Source organism: Triturus cristatus, chromosome 4_1 (genome assembly GCF_964204655.1).
Source record: "Triturus cristatus chromosome 4_1, aTriCri1.1, whole genome shotgun sequence".
NCBI lineage: Eukaryota > Metazoa > Chordata > Amphibia > Caudata > Salamandridae > Triturus > Triturus cristatus.
The window spans coordinates 149,644,147-149,657,885 of NC_140585.1; the positions used below are offsets into that span (position 1 = coordinate 149,644,147).

Sequence of the window (13,739 nt, forward strand, 5' to 3'; positions counted from 1 at the left end):
CAAATGCTTGAAATATCAATTAATTATTAAACTCTACATATTTGATTGCTAATATATGTAACCATATTAAGAATTAAAGTGTAGGTTGGTGTGCGTCCACATCATTTTTAGCTGATTTTTAGTTGCAGTGTTGCAGAGCCTGGATAGCTCAGTCGGTAGAGCATCAGACTTTTAATCTGAGGGTCCAGGGTTCAAGTCCCTGTTCAGGCGGTCGGCTACTTTAAAGAAAAAGTATTCTGATTGTACATTCTTTTTGTGTTCCACTGCATGATGAATAAGATATTCCATTACCAAAATTAAAAAAAAACGTCTTTCATGGAGAAGTGAAAAACCCATCTGTCTCATATATCAGATGACGATACACTAAACTTAAGTTTTATGCAGACTTACCAACTGTATCATGTAGTTTGACACGGTGAATAACTTTTACCCAATTCAATATTCAAAATATAGCCATGGTTATAGTATCCAATGAACTTTATAAAGTTGATCAACAGCTCAAAGCTCATTATTTCATTTCTGAATATCTGTGCACCTCACTCAAGCAGATTGGCTCTGTGGCGCAATGGATAGCGCATTGGACTTCTAGGTGAATGTCAAGAAGGTATTCAAAGGCTGTGGGTTCGAATCCCACCAGAGTCAGTTTTATCCCTGTTTATTTCATAACTATTTAAAGAAGTTATAAGCGATGCATGCATGCTTCTGCTTCACCAAAATCATTTGCTAAAAAAGGTCAGTAAAAGGAAGTCTATTTTAAAGAGACACCGTTCAATTTGGGTAATCTATGCAGAAGAGGAAATTGTCAGCTGTACTGATGAAAATATAATTTACTCGGAAGTAAGATTTTGGGCCCTTCCTTAATTTTACCATGTCAATAAACACATATGAATTTGACGTCAGCAAAAAAATGAGATAGTAGCAACTTCAGGACTAAAAATAAGGTTACATTTACTGAAGAAATTTCAAATGCTTGAAATATCAATTCATTATTATATTCTAGTGTATTTGGTACCTTCTTCAGGTCACCATCTTAAGAAACATAGCGTTAGTTGGGACGCTGCCAAATTTTGATTAGGTGATTTTGAGGTTTGCTGTATCAGAGCCTGGATAGCTCAGTCGGTAGAGCATCAGACTTTTAATCTGAGGGTCCAGGGTTCAAGTCCCCGTTCAGGCGGTAGGCTACTTTAAAGAAAAAGTATTCTGATTGTACATTCTTTTTGTGTTCCACTGCATGATGAATAAGATATTCCATTACCAAAATTAAAAAAAAATGTCTTTCATGGAGAAGTGAAAAACCCATCTGTCTCATATATCAGATGATGATACACTAAACTTAAGTTGTATGCAGACTTACCAACTGTATCATGTAGTTTGACACGGTGAATAACTTTTACCCAATTCAATATTCAAAATATAGCCATGGTTATAGTATCCAATGAACTTTATAAAGTTGATCAACAGCTCAAAGCTCATTATTTCATTTCTGAATATCTGTGCACCTCACTCAAGCAGATTGGCTCTGTGGCGCAATGGATAGCGCAATGGACTTCTAGGTGAATGTCAAGAAGGTATTCAAAGGCTGTGGGTTCGAATCCCACCAGAGTCAGTTTTATCCCTGTGTATTTCATAACTATTTAAAGAAGTTATAAGCGATGCATGCATGCTTCTGCTTCACCAAAATCATTTGCTAAAAAAGGTCAGTAAAAGGAAGTCTATTTTAAAGAGACACCGTTCAATTTGGGTAATCTATGCAGAAGAGGAAATTGTCAGCTGTACTGATGAAAATATAATTTACTCGGAAGTAAGATTTTGGGCCCTTCCTTAATTTTACCATGTCAATAAACACATATGAATTTGACGTCAGCAAAAAAATGAGATAGTAGCAACTTCAGGACTAAAAATAAGGTTACATTTACTGAAGAAATTTCAAATGCTTGAAATATCAATTCATTATTATATTCTAGTGTATTTGGTACCTTCTTCAGGTAACCATCTTAAGAAACATAGCGTTAGTTGGGACACTGCCAAATTTTGATTAGGTGATTTTGAGGTTTGCTGTATCAGAGCCTGGATAGCTCAGTCGGTAGAGCATCAGACTTTTAATCTGAGGGTCCAGGGTTCAAGTCCCTGTTCAGGCGGTTTGTTTAAAGAAAATGTACTCTAATGACATTCTCTTTTCAGGATCCAATGAACGAGTAGTCCCATTAGAGTAATTGCAAGTTACTCTTAATGGAGCCATTAAATACCCATCGGTCGTGTACCATTTGACAAGAGTTAAGAAGACTTACCGCAACGGTATCATGTCGTTTGAGATGTTGATTATCTTTTCCCCAATTCAATGTTCAAAATGGAACCCTGCTTATAGTTTCCAAATCACTTTATAAAGTTGGTCAACCGCTGATAGCTCATCTTTTTATTTGAGAATTTCTGTTCACCTTGTTGAATCAGGTTGGATCTCTGGTGCAATGGATAGCGGCTTGGGGTTCTAGGCGAATGTAGAGAAAGCATTCAAAGTCTTTGGGTTGGAATACTAGCTGGGTCAGTTTTATCCCTCCTTTATCTTATAACTAATTGAAACAGTAACAAACAATGCCTGCTTCTGCATAACCAGAGACATTTACCAAAACGGCAGTGAAAGAAAGTCTATTTAAACAGACACTGTTTGCTTTGAAAATGTTGCATAATCTATGCCCAAGAGTAAATTTCCAGTTATACTGCTGGACATGTAATTTAGTACCTAGTAATAGTATTTGGCCTTTTACTAATTTCACAATGTCAATTTAGAGACATGATTTCTAAGTCAGCCGAAAATGAGATAGAACGAATTTCAGGATTTAAAATAGATTACGTGTGCTGCTGAAATTTCAAATGCTTGAAATATCAATTAATTATTAAACTCTACATATTTGATTGCTAATATATGTAACCATATTAAGAATTAAAGTGTAGGTTGGTGTGCGTCCACATCATTTTTAGCTGATTTTTAGTTGCAGTGTTGCAGAGCCTGGATAGCTCAGTCGGTAGAGCATCAGACTTTTAATCTGAGGGTCCAGGGTTCAAGTCCCTGTTCAGGCGGTCGGCTACTTTAAAGAAAAAGTATTCTGATTGTACATTCTTTTTGTGTTCCACTGCATGATGAATAAGATATTCCATTACCAAAATTAAAAAAAAACGTCTTTCATGGAGAAGTGAAAAACCCATCTGTCTCATATATCAGATGATGATACACTAAACTTAAGTTGTATGCAGACTTACCAACTGTATCATGTAGTTTGACACGGTGAATAACTTTTACCCAATTCAATATTCAAAATATAGCCATGGTTATAGTATCCAATGAACTTTATAAAGTTGATCAACAGCTCAAAGCTCATTATTTCATTTCTGAATATCTGTGCACCTCACTCAAGCAGATTGGCTCTGTGGCGCAATGGATAGCGCATTGGACTTCTAGGTGAATGTCAAGAAGGTATTCAAAGGCTGTGGGTTCGAATCCCACCAGAGTCAGTTTTATCCCTGTGTATTTCATAACTATTTAAAGAAGTTATAAGCGATGCATGCATGCTTCTGCTTCACCAAAATCATTTGCTAAAAAAGGTCAGTAAAAGGAAGTCTATTTTAAAGAGACACCGTTCAATTTGGGTAATCTATGCAGAAGAGGAAATTGTCAGCTGTACTGATGAAAATATAATTTACTCGGAAGTAAGATTTTGGGCCCTTCCTTAATTTTACCATGTCAATAAACACATATGAATTTGACGTCAGCAAAAAAATGAGATAGTAGCAACTTCAGGACTAAAAATAAGGTTACATTTACTGAAGAAATTTCAAATGCTTGAAATATCAATTCATTATTATATTCTAGTGTATTTGGTACCTTCTTCAGGTAACCATCTTAAGAAACATAGCGTTAGTTGGGACACTGCCAAATTTTGATTAGGTGATTTTGAGGTTTGCTGTATCAGAGCCTGGATAGCTCAGTCGGTAGAGCATCAGACTTTTAATCTGAGGGTCCAGGGTTCAAGTCCCTGTTCAGGCGGTTTGTTTAAAGAAAATGTACTCTAATGACATTCTCTTTTCAGGATCCAATGAACGAGTAGTCCCATTAGAGTAATTGCAAGTTACTCTTAATGGAGCCATTAAATACCCATCGGTCGTGTACCATTTGACAAGAGTTAAGAAGACTTACCGCAACGGTATCATGTCGTTTGAGATGTTGATTATCTTTTCCCCAATTCAATGTTCAAAATGGAACCCTGCTTATAGTTTCCAAATCACTTTATAAAGTTGGTCAACCGCTGATAGCTCATCTTTTTATTTGAGAATTTCTGTTCACCTTGTTGAATCAGGTTGGATCTCTGGTGCAATGGATAGCGGCTTGGGGTTCTAGGCGAATGTAGAGAAAGCATTCAAAGTCTTTGGGTTGGAATACTAGCTGGGTCAGTTTTATCCCTCCTTTATCTTATAACTAATTGAAACAGTAACAAACAATGCCTGCTTCTGCATAACCAGAGACATTTACCAAAACGGCAGTGAAAGAAAGTCTATTTAAACAGACACTGTTTGCTTTGAAAATGTTGCATAATCTATGCCCAAGAGTAAATTTCCAGTTATACTGCTGGACATGTAATTTAGTACCTAGTAATAGTATTTGGCCTTTTACTAATTTCACAATGTCAATTTAGAGACATGATTTCTAAGTCAGCCGAAAATGAGATAGAACGAATTTCAGGATTTAAAATAGATTACGTGTGCTGCTGAAATTTCAAATGCTTGAAATATCAATTAATTATTAAACTCTACATATTTGATTGCTAATATATGTAACCATATTAAGAATTAAAGTGTAGGTTGGTGTGCGTCCACATCATTTTTAGCTGATTTTTAGTTGCAGTGTTGCAGAGCCTGGATAGCTCAGTCGGTAGAGCATCAGACTTTTAATCTGAGGGTCCAGGGTTCAAGTCCCTGTTCAGGCGGTTGGCTACTTTAAAGAAAAAGTATTCTGATTGTACATTCTTTTTGTGTTCCACTGCATGATGAATAAGATATTCCATTACCAAAATTAAAAAAAAACGTCTTTCATGGAGAAGTGAAAAACCCATCTGTCTCATATATCAGATGATGATACACTAAACTTAAGTTGTATGCAGACTTACCAACTGTATCATGTAGTTTGACACGGTGAATAACTTTTACCCAATTCAATATTCAAAATATAGCCATGGTTATAGTATCCAATGAACTTTATAAAGTTGATCAACAGCTCAAAGCTCATTATTTCATTTCTGAATATCTGTGCACCTCACTCAAGCAGATTGGCTCTGTGGCGCAATGGATAGCGCATTGGACTTCTAGGTGAATGTCAAGAAGGTATTCAAAGGCTGTGGGTTCGAATCCCACCAGAGTCAGTTTTATCCCTGTGTATTTCATAACTATTTAAAGAAGTTATAAGCGATGCATGCATGCTTCTGCTTCACCAAAATCATTTGCTAAAAAAGGTCAGTAAAAGGAAGTCTATTTTAAAGAGACACCGTTCAATTTGGGTAATCTATGCAGAAGAGGAAATTGTCAGCTGTACTGATGAAAATATAATTTACTCGGAAGTAAGATTTTGGGCCCTTCCTTAATTTTACCATGTCAATAAACACATATGAATTTGACGTCAGCAAAAAAATGAGATAGTAGCAACTTCAGGACTAAAAATAAGGTTACATTTACTGAAGAAATTTCAAATGCTTGAAATATCAATTCATTATTATATTCTAGTGTATTTGGTACCTTCTTCAGGTAACCATCTTAAGAAACATAGCGTTAGTTGGGACACTGCCAAATTTTGATTAGGTGATTTTGAGGTTTGCTGTATCAGAGCCTGGATAGCTCAGTCGGTAGAGCATCAGACTTTTAATCTGAGGGTCCAGGGTTCAAGTCCCTGTTCAGGCGGTTTGTTTAAAGAAAATGTACTCTAATGACATGCTCTTTTCAGGATCCAATGAACGAGTAGTCCCATTAGAGTAATTGCAAGTTACTCTTAATGGAGCCATTAAATACCCATCGGTCGTGTACCATTTGACAAGAGTTAAGAAGACTTACCGCAACGGTATCATGTCGTTTGAGATGTTGATTATCTTTTCCCCAATTCAATGTTCAAAATGGAACCCTGCTTATAGTTTCCAAATCACTTTATAAAGTTGGTCAACCGCTGATAGCTCATCTTTTTATTTGAGAATTTCTGTTCACCTTGTTGAATCAGGTTGGATCTCTGGTGCAATGGATAGCGGCTTGGGGTTCTAGGCGAATGTAGAGAAAGCATTCAAAGTCTTTGGGTTGGAATACTAGCTGGGTCAGTTTTATCCCTCCTTTATCTTATAACTAATTGAAACAGTAACAAACAATGCCTGCTTCTGCATAACCAGAGACATTTACCAAAACGGCAGTGAAAGAAAGTCTATTTAAACAGACACTGTTTGCTTTGAAAATGTTGCATAATCTATGCCCAAGAGTAAATTTCCAGTTATACTGCTGGACATGTAATTTAGTACCTAGTAATAGTATTTGGCCTTTTACTAATTTCACAATGTCAATTTAGAGACATGATTTCTAAGTCAGCCGAAAATGAGATAGAACGAATTTCAGGATTTAAAATAGATTACGTGTGCTGCTGAAATTTCAAATGCTTGAAATATCAATTAATTATTAAACTCTACATATTTGATTGCTAATATATGTAACCATATTAAGAATTAAAGTGTAGGTTGGTGTGCGTCCACATCATTTTTAGCTGATTTTTAGTTGCAGTGTTGCAGAGCCTGGATAGCTCAGTCGGTAGAGCATCAGACTTTTAATCTGAGGGTCCAGGGTTCAAGTCCCTGTTCAGGCGGTCGGCTACTTTAAAGAAAAAGTATTCTGATTGTACATTCTTTTTGTGTTCCACTGCATGATGAATAAGATATTCCATTACCAAAATTAAAAAAAAACGTCTTTCATGGAGAAGTGAAAAACCCATCTGTCTCATATATCAGATGACGATACACTAAACTTAAGTTTTATGCAGACTTACCAACTGTATCATGTAGTTTGACACGGTGAATAACTTTTACCCAATTCAATATTCAAAATATAGCCATGGTTATAGTATCCAATGAACTTTATAAAGTTGATCAACAGCTCAAAGCTCATTATTTCATTTCTGAATATCTGTGCACCTCACTCAAGCAGATTGGCTCTGTGGCGCAATGGATAGCGCATTGGACTTCTAGGTGAATGTCAAGAAGGTATTCAAAGGCTGTGGGTTCGAATCCCACCAGAGTCAGTTTTATCCCTGTTTATTTCATAACTATTTAAAGAAGTTATAAGCGATGCATGCATGCTTCTGCTTCACCAAAATCATTTGCTAAAAAAGGTCAGTAAAAGGAAGTCTATTTTAAAGAGACACCGTTCAATTTGGGTAATCTATGCAGAAGAGGAAATTGTCAGCTGTACTGATGAAAATATAATTTACTCGGAAGTAAGATTTTGGGCCCTTCCTTAATTTTACCATGTCAATAAACACATATGAATTTGACGTCAGCAAAAAAATGAGATAGTAGCAACTTCAGGACTAAAAATAAGGTTACATTTACTGAAGAAATTTCAAATGCTTGAAATATCAATTCATTATTATATTCTAGTGTATTTGGTACCTTCTTCAGGTAACCATCTTAAGAAACATAGCGTTAGTTGGGACGCTGCCAAATTTTGATTAGGTGATTTTGAGGTTTGCTGTATCAGAGCCTGGATAGCTCAGTCGGTAGAGCATCAGACTTTTAATCTGAGGGTCCAGGGTTCAAGTCCCCGTTCAGGCGGTAGGCTACTTTAAAGAAAAAGTATTCTGATTGTACATTCTTTTTGTGTTCCACTGCATGATGAATAAGATATTCCATTACCAAAATTAAAAAAAAATGTCTTTCATGGAGAAGTGAAAAACCCATCTGTCTCATATATCAGATGATGATACACTAAACTTAAGTTGTATGCAGACTTACCAACTGTATCATGTAGTTTGACACGGTGAATAACTTTTACCCAATTCAATATTCAAAATATAGCCATGGTTATAGTATCCAATGAACTTTATAAAGTTGATCAACAGCTCAAAGCTCATTATTTCATTTCTGAATATCTGTGCACCTCACTCAAGCAGATTGGCTCTGTGGCGCAATGGATAGCGCATTGGACTTCTAGGTGAATGTCAAGAAGGTATTCAAAGGCTGTGGGTTCGAATCCCACCAGAGTCAGTTTTATCCCTGTGTATTTCATAACTATTTAAAGAAGTTATAAGCGATGCATGCATGCTTCTGCTTCACCAAAATCATTTGCTAAAAAAGGTCAGTAAAAGGAAGTCTATTTTAAAGAGACACCGTTCAATTTGGGTAATCTATGCAGAAGAGGAAATTGTCAGCTGTACTGATGAAAATATAATTTACTCGGAAGTAAGATTTTGGGCCCTTCCTTAATTTTACCATGTCAATAAACACATATGAATTTGACGTCAGCAAAAAAATGAGATAGTAGCAACTTCAGGACTAAAAATAAGGTTACATTTACTGAAGAAATTTCAAATGCTTGAAATATCAATTCATTATTATATTCTAGTGTATTTGGTACCTTCTTCAGGTAACCATCTTAAGAAACATAGCGTTAGTTGGGACACTGCCAAATTTTGATTAGGTGATTTTGAGGTTTGCTGTATCAGAGCCTGGATAGCTCAGTCGGTAGAGCATCAGACTTTTAATCTGAGGGTCCAGGGTTCAAGTCCCTGTTCAGGCGGTTTGTTTAAAGAAAATGTACTCTAATGACATTCTCTTTTCAGGATCCAATGAACGAGTAGTCCCATTAGAGTAATTGCAAGTTACTCTTAATGGAGCCATTAAATACCCATCGGTCGTGTACCATTTGACAAGAGTTAAGAAGACTTACCGCAACGGTATCATGTCGTTTGAGATGTTGATTATCTTTTCCCCAATTCAATGTTCAAAATGGAACCCTGCTTATAGTTTCCAAATCACTTTATAAAGTTGGTCAACCGCTGATAGCTCATCTTTTTATTTGAGAATTTCTGTTCACCTTGTTGAATCAGGTTGGATCTCTGGTGCAATGGATAGCGGCTTGGGGTTCTAGGCGAATGTAGAGAAAGCATTCAAAGTCTTTGGGTTGGAATACTAGCTGGGTCAGTTTTATCCCTCCTTTATCTTATAACTAATTGAAACAGTAACAAACAATGCCTGCTTCTGCATAACCAGAGACATTTACCAAAACGGCAGTGAAAGAAAGTCTATTTAAACAGACACTGTTTGCTTTGAAAATGTTGCATAATCTATGCCCAAGAGTAAATTTCCAGTTATACTGCTGGACATGTAATTTAGTACCTAGTAATAGTATTTGGCCTTTTACTAATTTCACAATGTCAATTTAGAGACATGATTTCTAAGTCAGCCGAAAATGAGATAGAACGAATTTCAGGATTTAAAATAGATTACGTGTGCTGCTGAAATTTCAAATGCTTGAAATATCATTTAATTATTAAACTCTACATATTTGATTGCTAATATATGTAACCATATTAAGAATTAAAGTGTAGGTTGGTGTGCGTCCACATCATTTTTAGCTGATTTTTAGTTGCAGTGTTGCAGAGCCTGGATAGCTCAGTCGGTAGAGCATCAGACTTTTAATCTGAGGGTCCAGGGTTCAAGTCCCTGTTCAGGCGGTCGGCTACTTTAAAGAAAAAGTATTCTGATTGTACATTCTTTTTGTGTTCCACTGCATGATGAATAAGATATTCCATTACCAAAATTAAAAAAAAACGTCTTTCATGGATAAGTGAAAAACCCATCTGTCTCATATATCAGATGATGATACACTAAACTTAAGTTGTATGCAGACTTACCAACTGTATCATGTAGTTTGACACGGTGAATAACTTTTACCCAATTCAATATTCAAAATATAGCCATGGTTATAGTATCCAATGAACTTTATAAAGTTGATCAACAGCTCAAAGCTCATTATTTCATTTCTGAATATCTGTGCACCTCACTCAAGCAGATTGGCTCTGTGGCGCAATGGATAGCGCATTGGACTTCTAGGTGAATGTCAAGAAGGTATTCAAAGGCTGTGGGTTCGAATCCCACCAGAGTCAGTTTTATCCCTGTGTATTTCATAACTATTTAAAGAAGTTATAAGCGATGCATGCATGCTTCTGCTTCACCAAAATCATTTGCTAAAAAAGGTCAGTAAAAGGAAGTCTATTTTAAAGAGACACCGTTCAATTTGGGTAATCTATGCAGAAGAGGAAATTGTCAGCTGTACTGATGAAAATATAATTTACTCGGAAGTAAGATTTTGGGCCCTTCCTTAATTTTACCATGTCAATAAACACATATGAATTTGACGTCAGCAAAAAAATGAGATAGTAGCAACTTCAGGACTAAAAATAAGGTTACATTTACTGAAGAAATTTCAAATGCTTGAAATATCAATTCATTATTATATTCTAGTGTATTTGGTACCTTCTTCAGGTAACCATCTTAAGAAACATAGCGTTAGTTGGGACACTGCCAAATTTTGATTAGGTGATTTTGAGGTTTGCTGTATCAGAGCCTGGATAGCTCAGTCGGTAGAGCATCAGACTTTTAATCTGAGGGTCCAGGGTTCAAGTCCCTGTTCAGGCGGTTTGTTTAAAGAAAATGTACTCTAATGACATGCTCTTTTCAGGATCCAATGAACGAGTAGTCCCATTAGAGTAATTGCAAGTTACTCTTAATGGAGCCATTAAATACCCATCGGTCGTGTACCATTTGACAAGAGTTAAGAAGACTTACCGCAACGGTATCATGTCGTTTGAGATGTTGATTATCTTTTCCCCAATTCAATGTTCAAAATGGAACCCTGCTTATAGTTTCCAAATCACTTTATAAAGTTGGTCAACCGCTGATAGCTCATCTTTTTATTTGAGAATTTCTGTTCACCTTGTTGAATCAGGTTGGATCTCTGGTGCAATGGATAGCGGCTTGGGGTTCTAGGCGAATGTAGAGAAAGCATTCAAAGTCTTTGGGTTGGAATACTAGCTGGGTCAGTTTTATCCCTCCTTTATCTTATAACTAATTGAAACAGTAACAAACAATGCCTGCTTCTGCATAACCAGAGACATTTACCAAAACGGCAGTGAAAGAAAGTCTATTTAAACAGACACTGTTTGCTTTGAAAATGTTGCATAATCTATGCCCAAGAGTAAATTTCCAGTTATACTGCTGGACATGTAATTTAGTACCTAGTAATAGTATTTGGCCTTTTACTAATTTCACAATGTCAATTTAGAGACATGATTTCTAAGTCAGCCGAAAATGAGATAGAACGAATTTCAGGATTTAAAATAGATTACGTGTGCTGCTGAAATTTCAAATGCTTGAAATATCAATTAATTATTAAACTCTACATATTTGATTGCTAATATATGTAACCATATTAAGAATTAAAGTGTAGGTTGGTGTGCGTCCACATCATTTTTAGCTGATTTTTAGTTGCAGTGTTGCAGAGCCTGGATAGCTCAGTCGGTAGAGCATCAGACTTTTAATCTGAGGGTCCAGGGTTCAAGTCCCTGTTCAGGCGGTCGGCTACTTTAAAGAAAAAGTATTCTGATTGTACATTCTTTTTGTGTTCCACTGCATGATGAATAAGATATTCCATTACCAAAATTAAAAAAAAACGTCTTTCATGGAGAAGTGAAAAACCCATCTGTCTCATATATCAGATGACGATACACTAAACTTAAGTTTTATGCAGACTTACCAACTGTATCATGTAGTTTGACACGGTGAATAACTTTTACCCAATTCAATATTCAAAATATAGCCATGGTTATAGTATCCAATGAACTTTATAAAGTTGATCAACAGCTCAAAGCTCATTATTTCATTTCTGAATATCTGTGCACCTCACTCAAGCAGATTGGCTCTGTGGCGCAATGGATAGCGCATTGGACTTCTAGGTGAATGTCAAGAAGGTATTCAAAGGCTGTGGGTTCGAATCCCACCAGAGTCAGTTTTATCCCTGTTTATTTCATAACTATTTAAAGAAGTTATAAGCGATGCATGCATGCTTCTGCTTCACCAAAATCATTTGCTAAAAAAGGTCAGTAAAAGGAAGTCTATTTTAAAGAGACACCGTTCAATTTGGGTAATCTATGCAGAAGAGGAAATTGTCAGCTGTACTGATGAAAATATAATTTACTCGGAAGTAAGATTTTGGGCCCTTCCTTAATTTTACCATGTCAATAAACACATATGAATTTGACGTCAGCAAAAAAATGAGATAGTAGCAACTTCAGGACTAAAAATAAGGTTACATTTACTGAAGAAATTTCAAATGCTTGAAATATCAATTCATTATTATATTCTAGTGTATTTGGTACCTTCTTCAGGTAACCATCTTAAGAAACATAGCGTTAGTTGGGACGCTGCCAAATTTTGATTAGGTGATTTTGAGGTTTGCTGTATCAGAGCCTGGATAGCTCAGTCGGTAGAGCATCAGACTTTTAATCTGAGGGTCCAGGGTTCAAGTCCCCGTTCAGGCGGTAGGCTACTTTAAAGAAAAAGTATTCTGATTGTACATTCTTTTTGTGTTCCACTGCATGATGAATAAGATATTCCATTACCAAAATTAAAAAAAAATGTCTTTCATGGAGAAGTGAAAAACCCATCTGTCTCATATATCAGATGATGATACACTAAACTTAAGTTGTATGCAGACTTACCAACTGTATCATGTAGTTTGACACGGTGAATAACTTTTACCCAATTCAATATTCAAAATATAGCCATGGTTATAGTATCCAATGAACTTTATAAAGTTGATCAACAGCTCAAAGCTCATTATTTCATTTCTGAATATCTGTGCACCTCACTCAAGCAGATTGGCTCTGTGGCGCAATGGATAGCGCATTGGACTTCTAGGTGAATGTCAAGAAGGTATTCAAAGGCTGTGGGTTCGAATCCCACCAGAGTCAGTTTTATCCCTGTGTATTTCATAACTATTTAAAGAAGTTATAAGCGATGCATGCATGCTTCTGCTTCACCAAAATCATTTGCTAAAAAAGGTCAGTAAAAGGAAGTCTATTTTAAAGAGACACCGTTCAATTTGGGTAATCTATGCAGAAGAGGAAATTGTCAGCTGTACTGATGAAAATATAATTTACTCGGAAGTAAGATTTTGGGCCCTTCCTTAATTTTACCATGTCAATAAACACATATGAATTTGACGTCAGCAAAAAAATGAGATAGTAGCAACTTCAGGACTAAAAATAAGGTTACATTTACTGAAGAAATTTCAAATGCTTGAAATATCAATTCATTATTATATTCTAGTGTATTTGGTACCTTCTTCAGGTAACCATCTTAAGAAACATAGCGTTAGTTGGGACACTGCCAAATTTTGATTAGGTGATTTTGAGGTTTGCTGTATCAGAGCCTGGATAGCTCAGTCGGTAGAGCATCAGACTTTTAATCTGAGGGTCCAGGGTTCAAGTCCCTGTTCAGGCGGTTTGTTTAAAGAAAATGTACTCTAATGACATTCTCTTTTCAGGATCCAATGAACGAGTAGTCCCATTAGAGTAATTGCAAGTTACTCTTAATGGAGCCATTAAATACCCATCGGTCGTGTACCATTTGACAAGAGTTAAGAAGACTTACCGCAACGGTATCATGTCG

At 36.1% G+C, this 13,739-nt stretch overlaps 21 non-coding genes across 21 annotated transcripts; all 21 read left to right on the plus strand.

Annotated features, from left to right (window-relative positions):
* Positions 1 to 137: 137 nt before the first annotated feature.
* On the plus strand, positions 138 to 210 carry TRNAK-UUU (transfer RNA lysine (anticodon UUU)). Its single transcript has one exon. It is a non-coding gene; the product is annotated as a tRNA-Lys (tRNA).
* Positions 211 to 551: 341 nt separating this feature from the next.
* On the plus strand, positions 552 to 642 carry TRNAR-UCU (transfer RNA arginine (anticodon UCU)). Its single transcript is given in 2 exon segments — positions 552 to 588; positions 607 to 642. It is a non-coding gene; the product is annotated as a tRNA-Arg (tRNA).
* Positions 643 to 1,515: 873 nt separating this feature from the next.
* Positions 1,516 to 1,606, plus strand: TRNAR-UCU (transfer RNA arginine (anticodon UCU)). Its single transcript is given in 2 exon segments — positions 1,516 to 1,552; positions 1,571 to 1,606. It is a non-coding gene; the product is annotated as a tRNA-Arg (tRNA).
* A 459-nt stretch (positions 1,607 to 2,065) lies between these two features.
* On the plus strand, positions 2,066 to 2,138 carry TRNAK-UUU (transfer RNA lysine (anticodon UUU)). Its single transcript has one exon. It is a non-coding gene; the product is annotated as a tRNA-Lys (tRNA).
* An 864-nt stretch (positions 2,139 to 3,002) lies between these two features.
* TRNAK-UUU (transfer RNA lysine (anticodon UUU)) lies at positions 3,003 to 3,075 on the plus strand. Its single transcript has one exon. It is a non-coding gene; the product is annotated as a tRNA-Lys (tRNA).
* A 341-nt stretch (positions 3,076 to 3,416) lies between these two features.
* Positions 3,417 to 3,507, plus strand: TRNAR-UCU (transfer RNA arginine (anticodon UCU)). Its single transcript is given in 2 exon segments — positions 3,417 to 3,453; positions 3,472 to 3,507. It is a non-coding gene; the product is annotated as a tRNA-Arg (tRNA).
* Positions 3,508 to 3,966: 459 nt separating this feature from the next.
* Positions 3,967 to 4,039, plus strand: TRNAK-UUU (transfer RNA lysine (anticodon UUU)). The gene has a single exon. It is a non-coding gene; the product is annotated as a tRNA-Lys (tRNA).
* Positions 4,040 to 4,903: 864 nt separating this feature from the next.
* TRNAK-UUU (transfer RNA lysine (anticodon UUU)) lies at positions 4,904 to 4,976 on the plus strand. Its single transcript has one exon. It is a non-coding gene; the product is annotated as a tRNA-Lys (tRNA).
* A 341-nt stretch (positions 4,977 to 5,317) lies between these two features.
* On the plus strand, positions 5,318 to 5,408 carry TRNAR-UCU (transfer RNA arginine (anticodon UCU)). Its single transcript is given in 2 exon segments — positions 5,318 to 5,354; positions 5,373 to 5,408. It is a non-coding gene; the product is annotated as a tRNA-Arg (tRNA).
* Positions 5,409 to 5,867: 459 nt separating this feature from the next.
* Positions 5,868 to 5,940, plus strand: TRNAK-UUU (transfer RNA lysine (anticodon UUU)). Its single transcript has one exon. It is a non-coding gene; the product is annotated as a tRNA-Lys (tRNA).
* An 864-nt stretch (positions 5,941 to 6,804) lies between these two features.
* Positions 6,805 to 6,877, plus strand: TRNAK-UUU (transfer RNA lysine (anticodon UUU)). The gene has a single exon. It is a non-coding gene; the product is annotated as a tRNA-Lys (tRNA).
* Positions 6,878 to 7,218: 341 nt separating this feature from the next.
* TRNAR-UCU (transfer RNA arginine (anticodon UCU)) lies at positions 7,219 to 7,309 on the plus strand. The gene is given in 2 exon segments: positions 7,219 to 7,255; positions 7,274 to 7,309. It is a non-coding gene; the product is annotated as a tRNA-Arg (tRNA).
* Positions 7,310 to 8,182: 873 nt separating this feature from the next.
* TRNAR-UCU (transfer RNA arginine (anticodon UCU)) lies at positions 8,183 to 8,273 on the plus strand. Its single transcript is given in 2 exon segments — positions 8,183 to 8,219; positions 8,238 to 8,273. It is a non-coding gene; the product is annotated as a tRNA-Arg (tRNA).
* A 459-nt stretch (positions 8,274 to 8,732) lies between these two features.
* On the plus strand, positions 8,733 to 8,805 carry TRNAK-UUU (transfer RNA lysine (anticodon UUU)). Its single transcript has one exon. It is a non-coding gene; the product is annotated as a tRNA-Lys (tRNA).
* An 864-nt stretch (positions 8,806 to 9,669) lies between these two features.
* Positions 9,670 to 9,742, plus strand: TRNAK-UUU (transfer RNA lysine (anticodon UUU)). The gene has a single exon. It is a non-coding gene; the product is annotated as a tRNA-Lys (tRNA).
* A 341-nt stretch (positions 9,743 to 10,083) lies between these two features.
* TRNAR-UCU (transfer RNA arginine (anticodon UCU)) lies at positions 10,084 to 10,174 on the plus strand. The gene is given in 2 exon segments: positions 10,084 to 10,120; positions 10,139 to 10,174. It is a non-coding gene; the product is annotated as a tRNA-Arg (tRNA).
* A 459-nt stretch (positions 10,175 to 10,633) lies between these two features.
* Positions 10,634 to 10,706, plus strand: TRNAK-UUU (transfer RNA lysine (anticodon UUU)). The gene has a single exon. It is a non-coding gene; the product is annotated as a tRNA-Lys (tRNA).
* Positions 10,707 to 11,570: 864 nt separating this feature from the next.
* TRNAK-UUU (transfer RNA lysine (anticodon UUU)) lies at positions 11,571 to 11,643 on the plus strand. The gene has a single exon. It is a non-coding gene; the product is annotated as a tRNA-Lys (tRNA).
* Positions 11,644 to 11,984: 341 nt separating this feature from the next.
* Positions 11,985 to 12,075, plus strand: TRNAR-UCU (transfer RNA arginine (anticodon UCU)). Its single transcript is given in 2 exon segments — positions 11,985 to 12,021; positions 12,040 to 12,075. It is a non-coding gene; the product is annotated as a tRNA-Arg (tRNA).
* An 873-nt stretch (positions 12,076 to 12,948) lies between these two features.
* TRNAR-UCU (transfer RNA arginine (anticodon UCU)) lies at positions 12,949 to 13,039 on the plus strand. Its single transcript is given in 2 exon segments — positions 12,949 to 12,985; positions 13,004 to 13,039. It is a non-coding gene; the product is annotated as a tRNA-Arg (tRNA).
* Positions 13,040 to 13,498: 459 nt separating this feature from the next.
* On the plus strand, positions 13,499 to 13,571 carry TRNAK-UUU (transfer RNA lysine (anticodon UUU)). The gene has a single exon. It is a non-coding gene; the product is annotated as a tRNA-Lys (tRNA).
* The last annotated feature ends 168 nt before the right edge of the window (positions 13,572 to 13,739 follow it).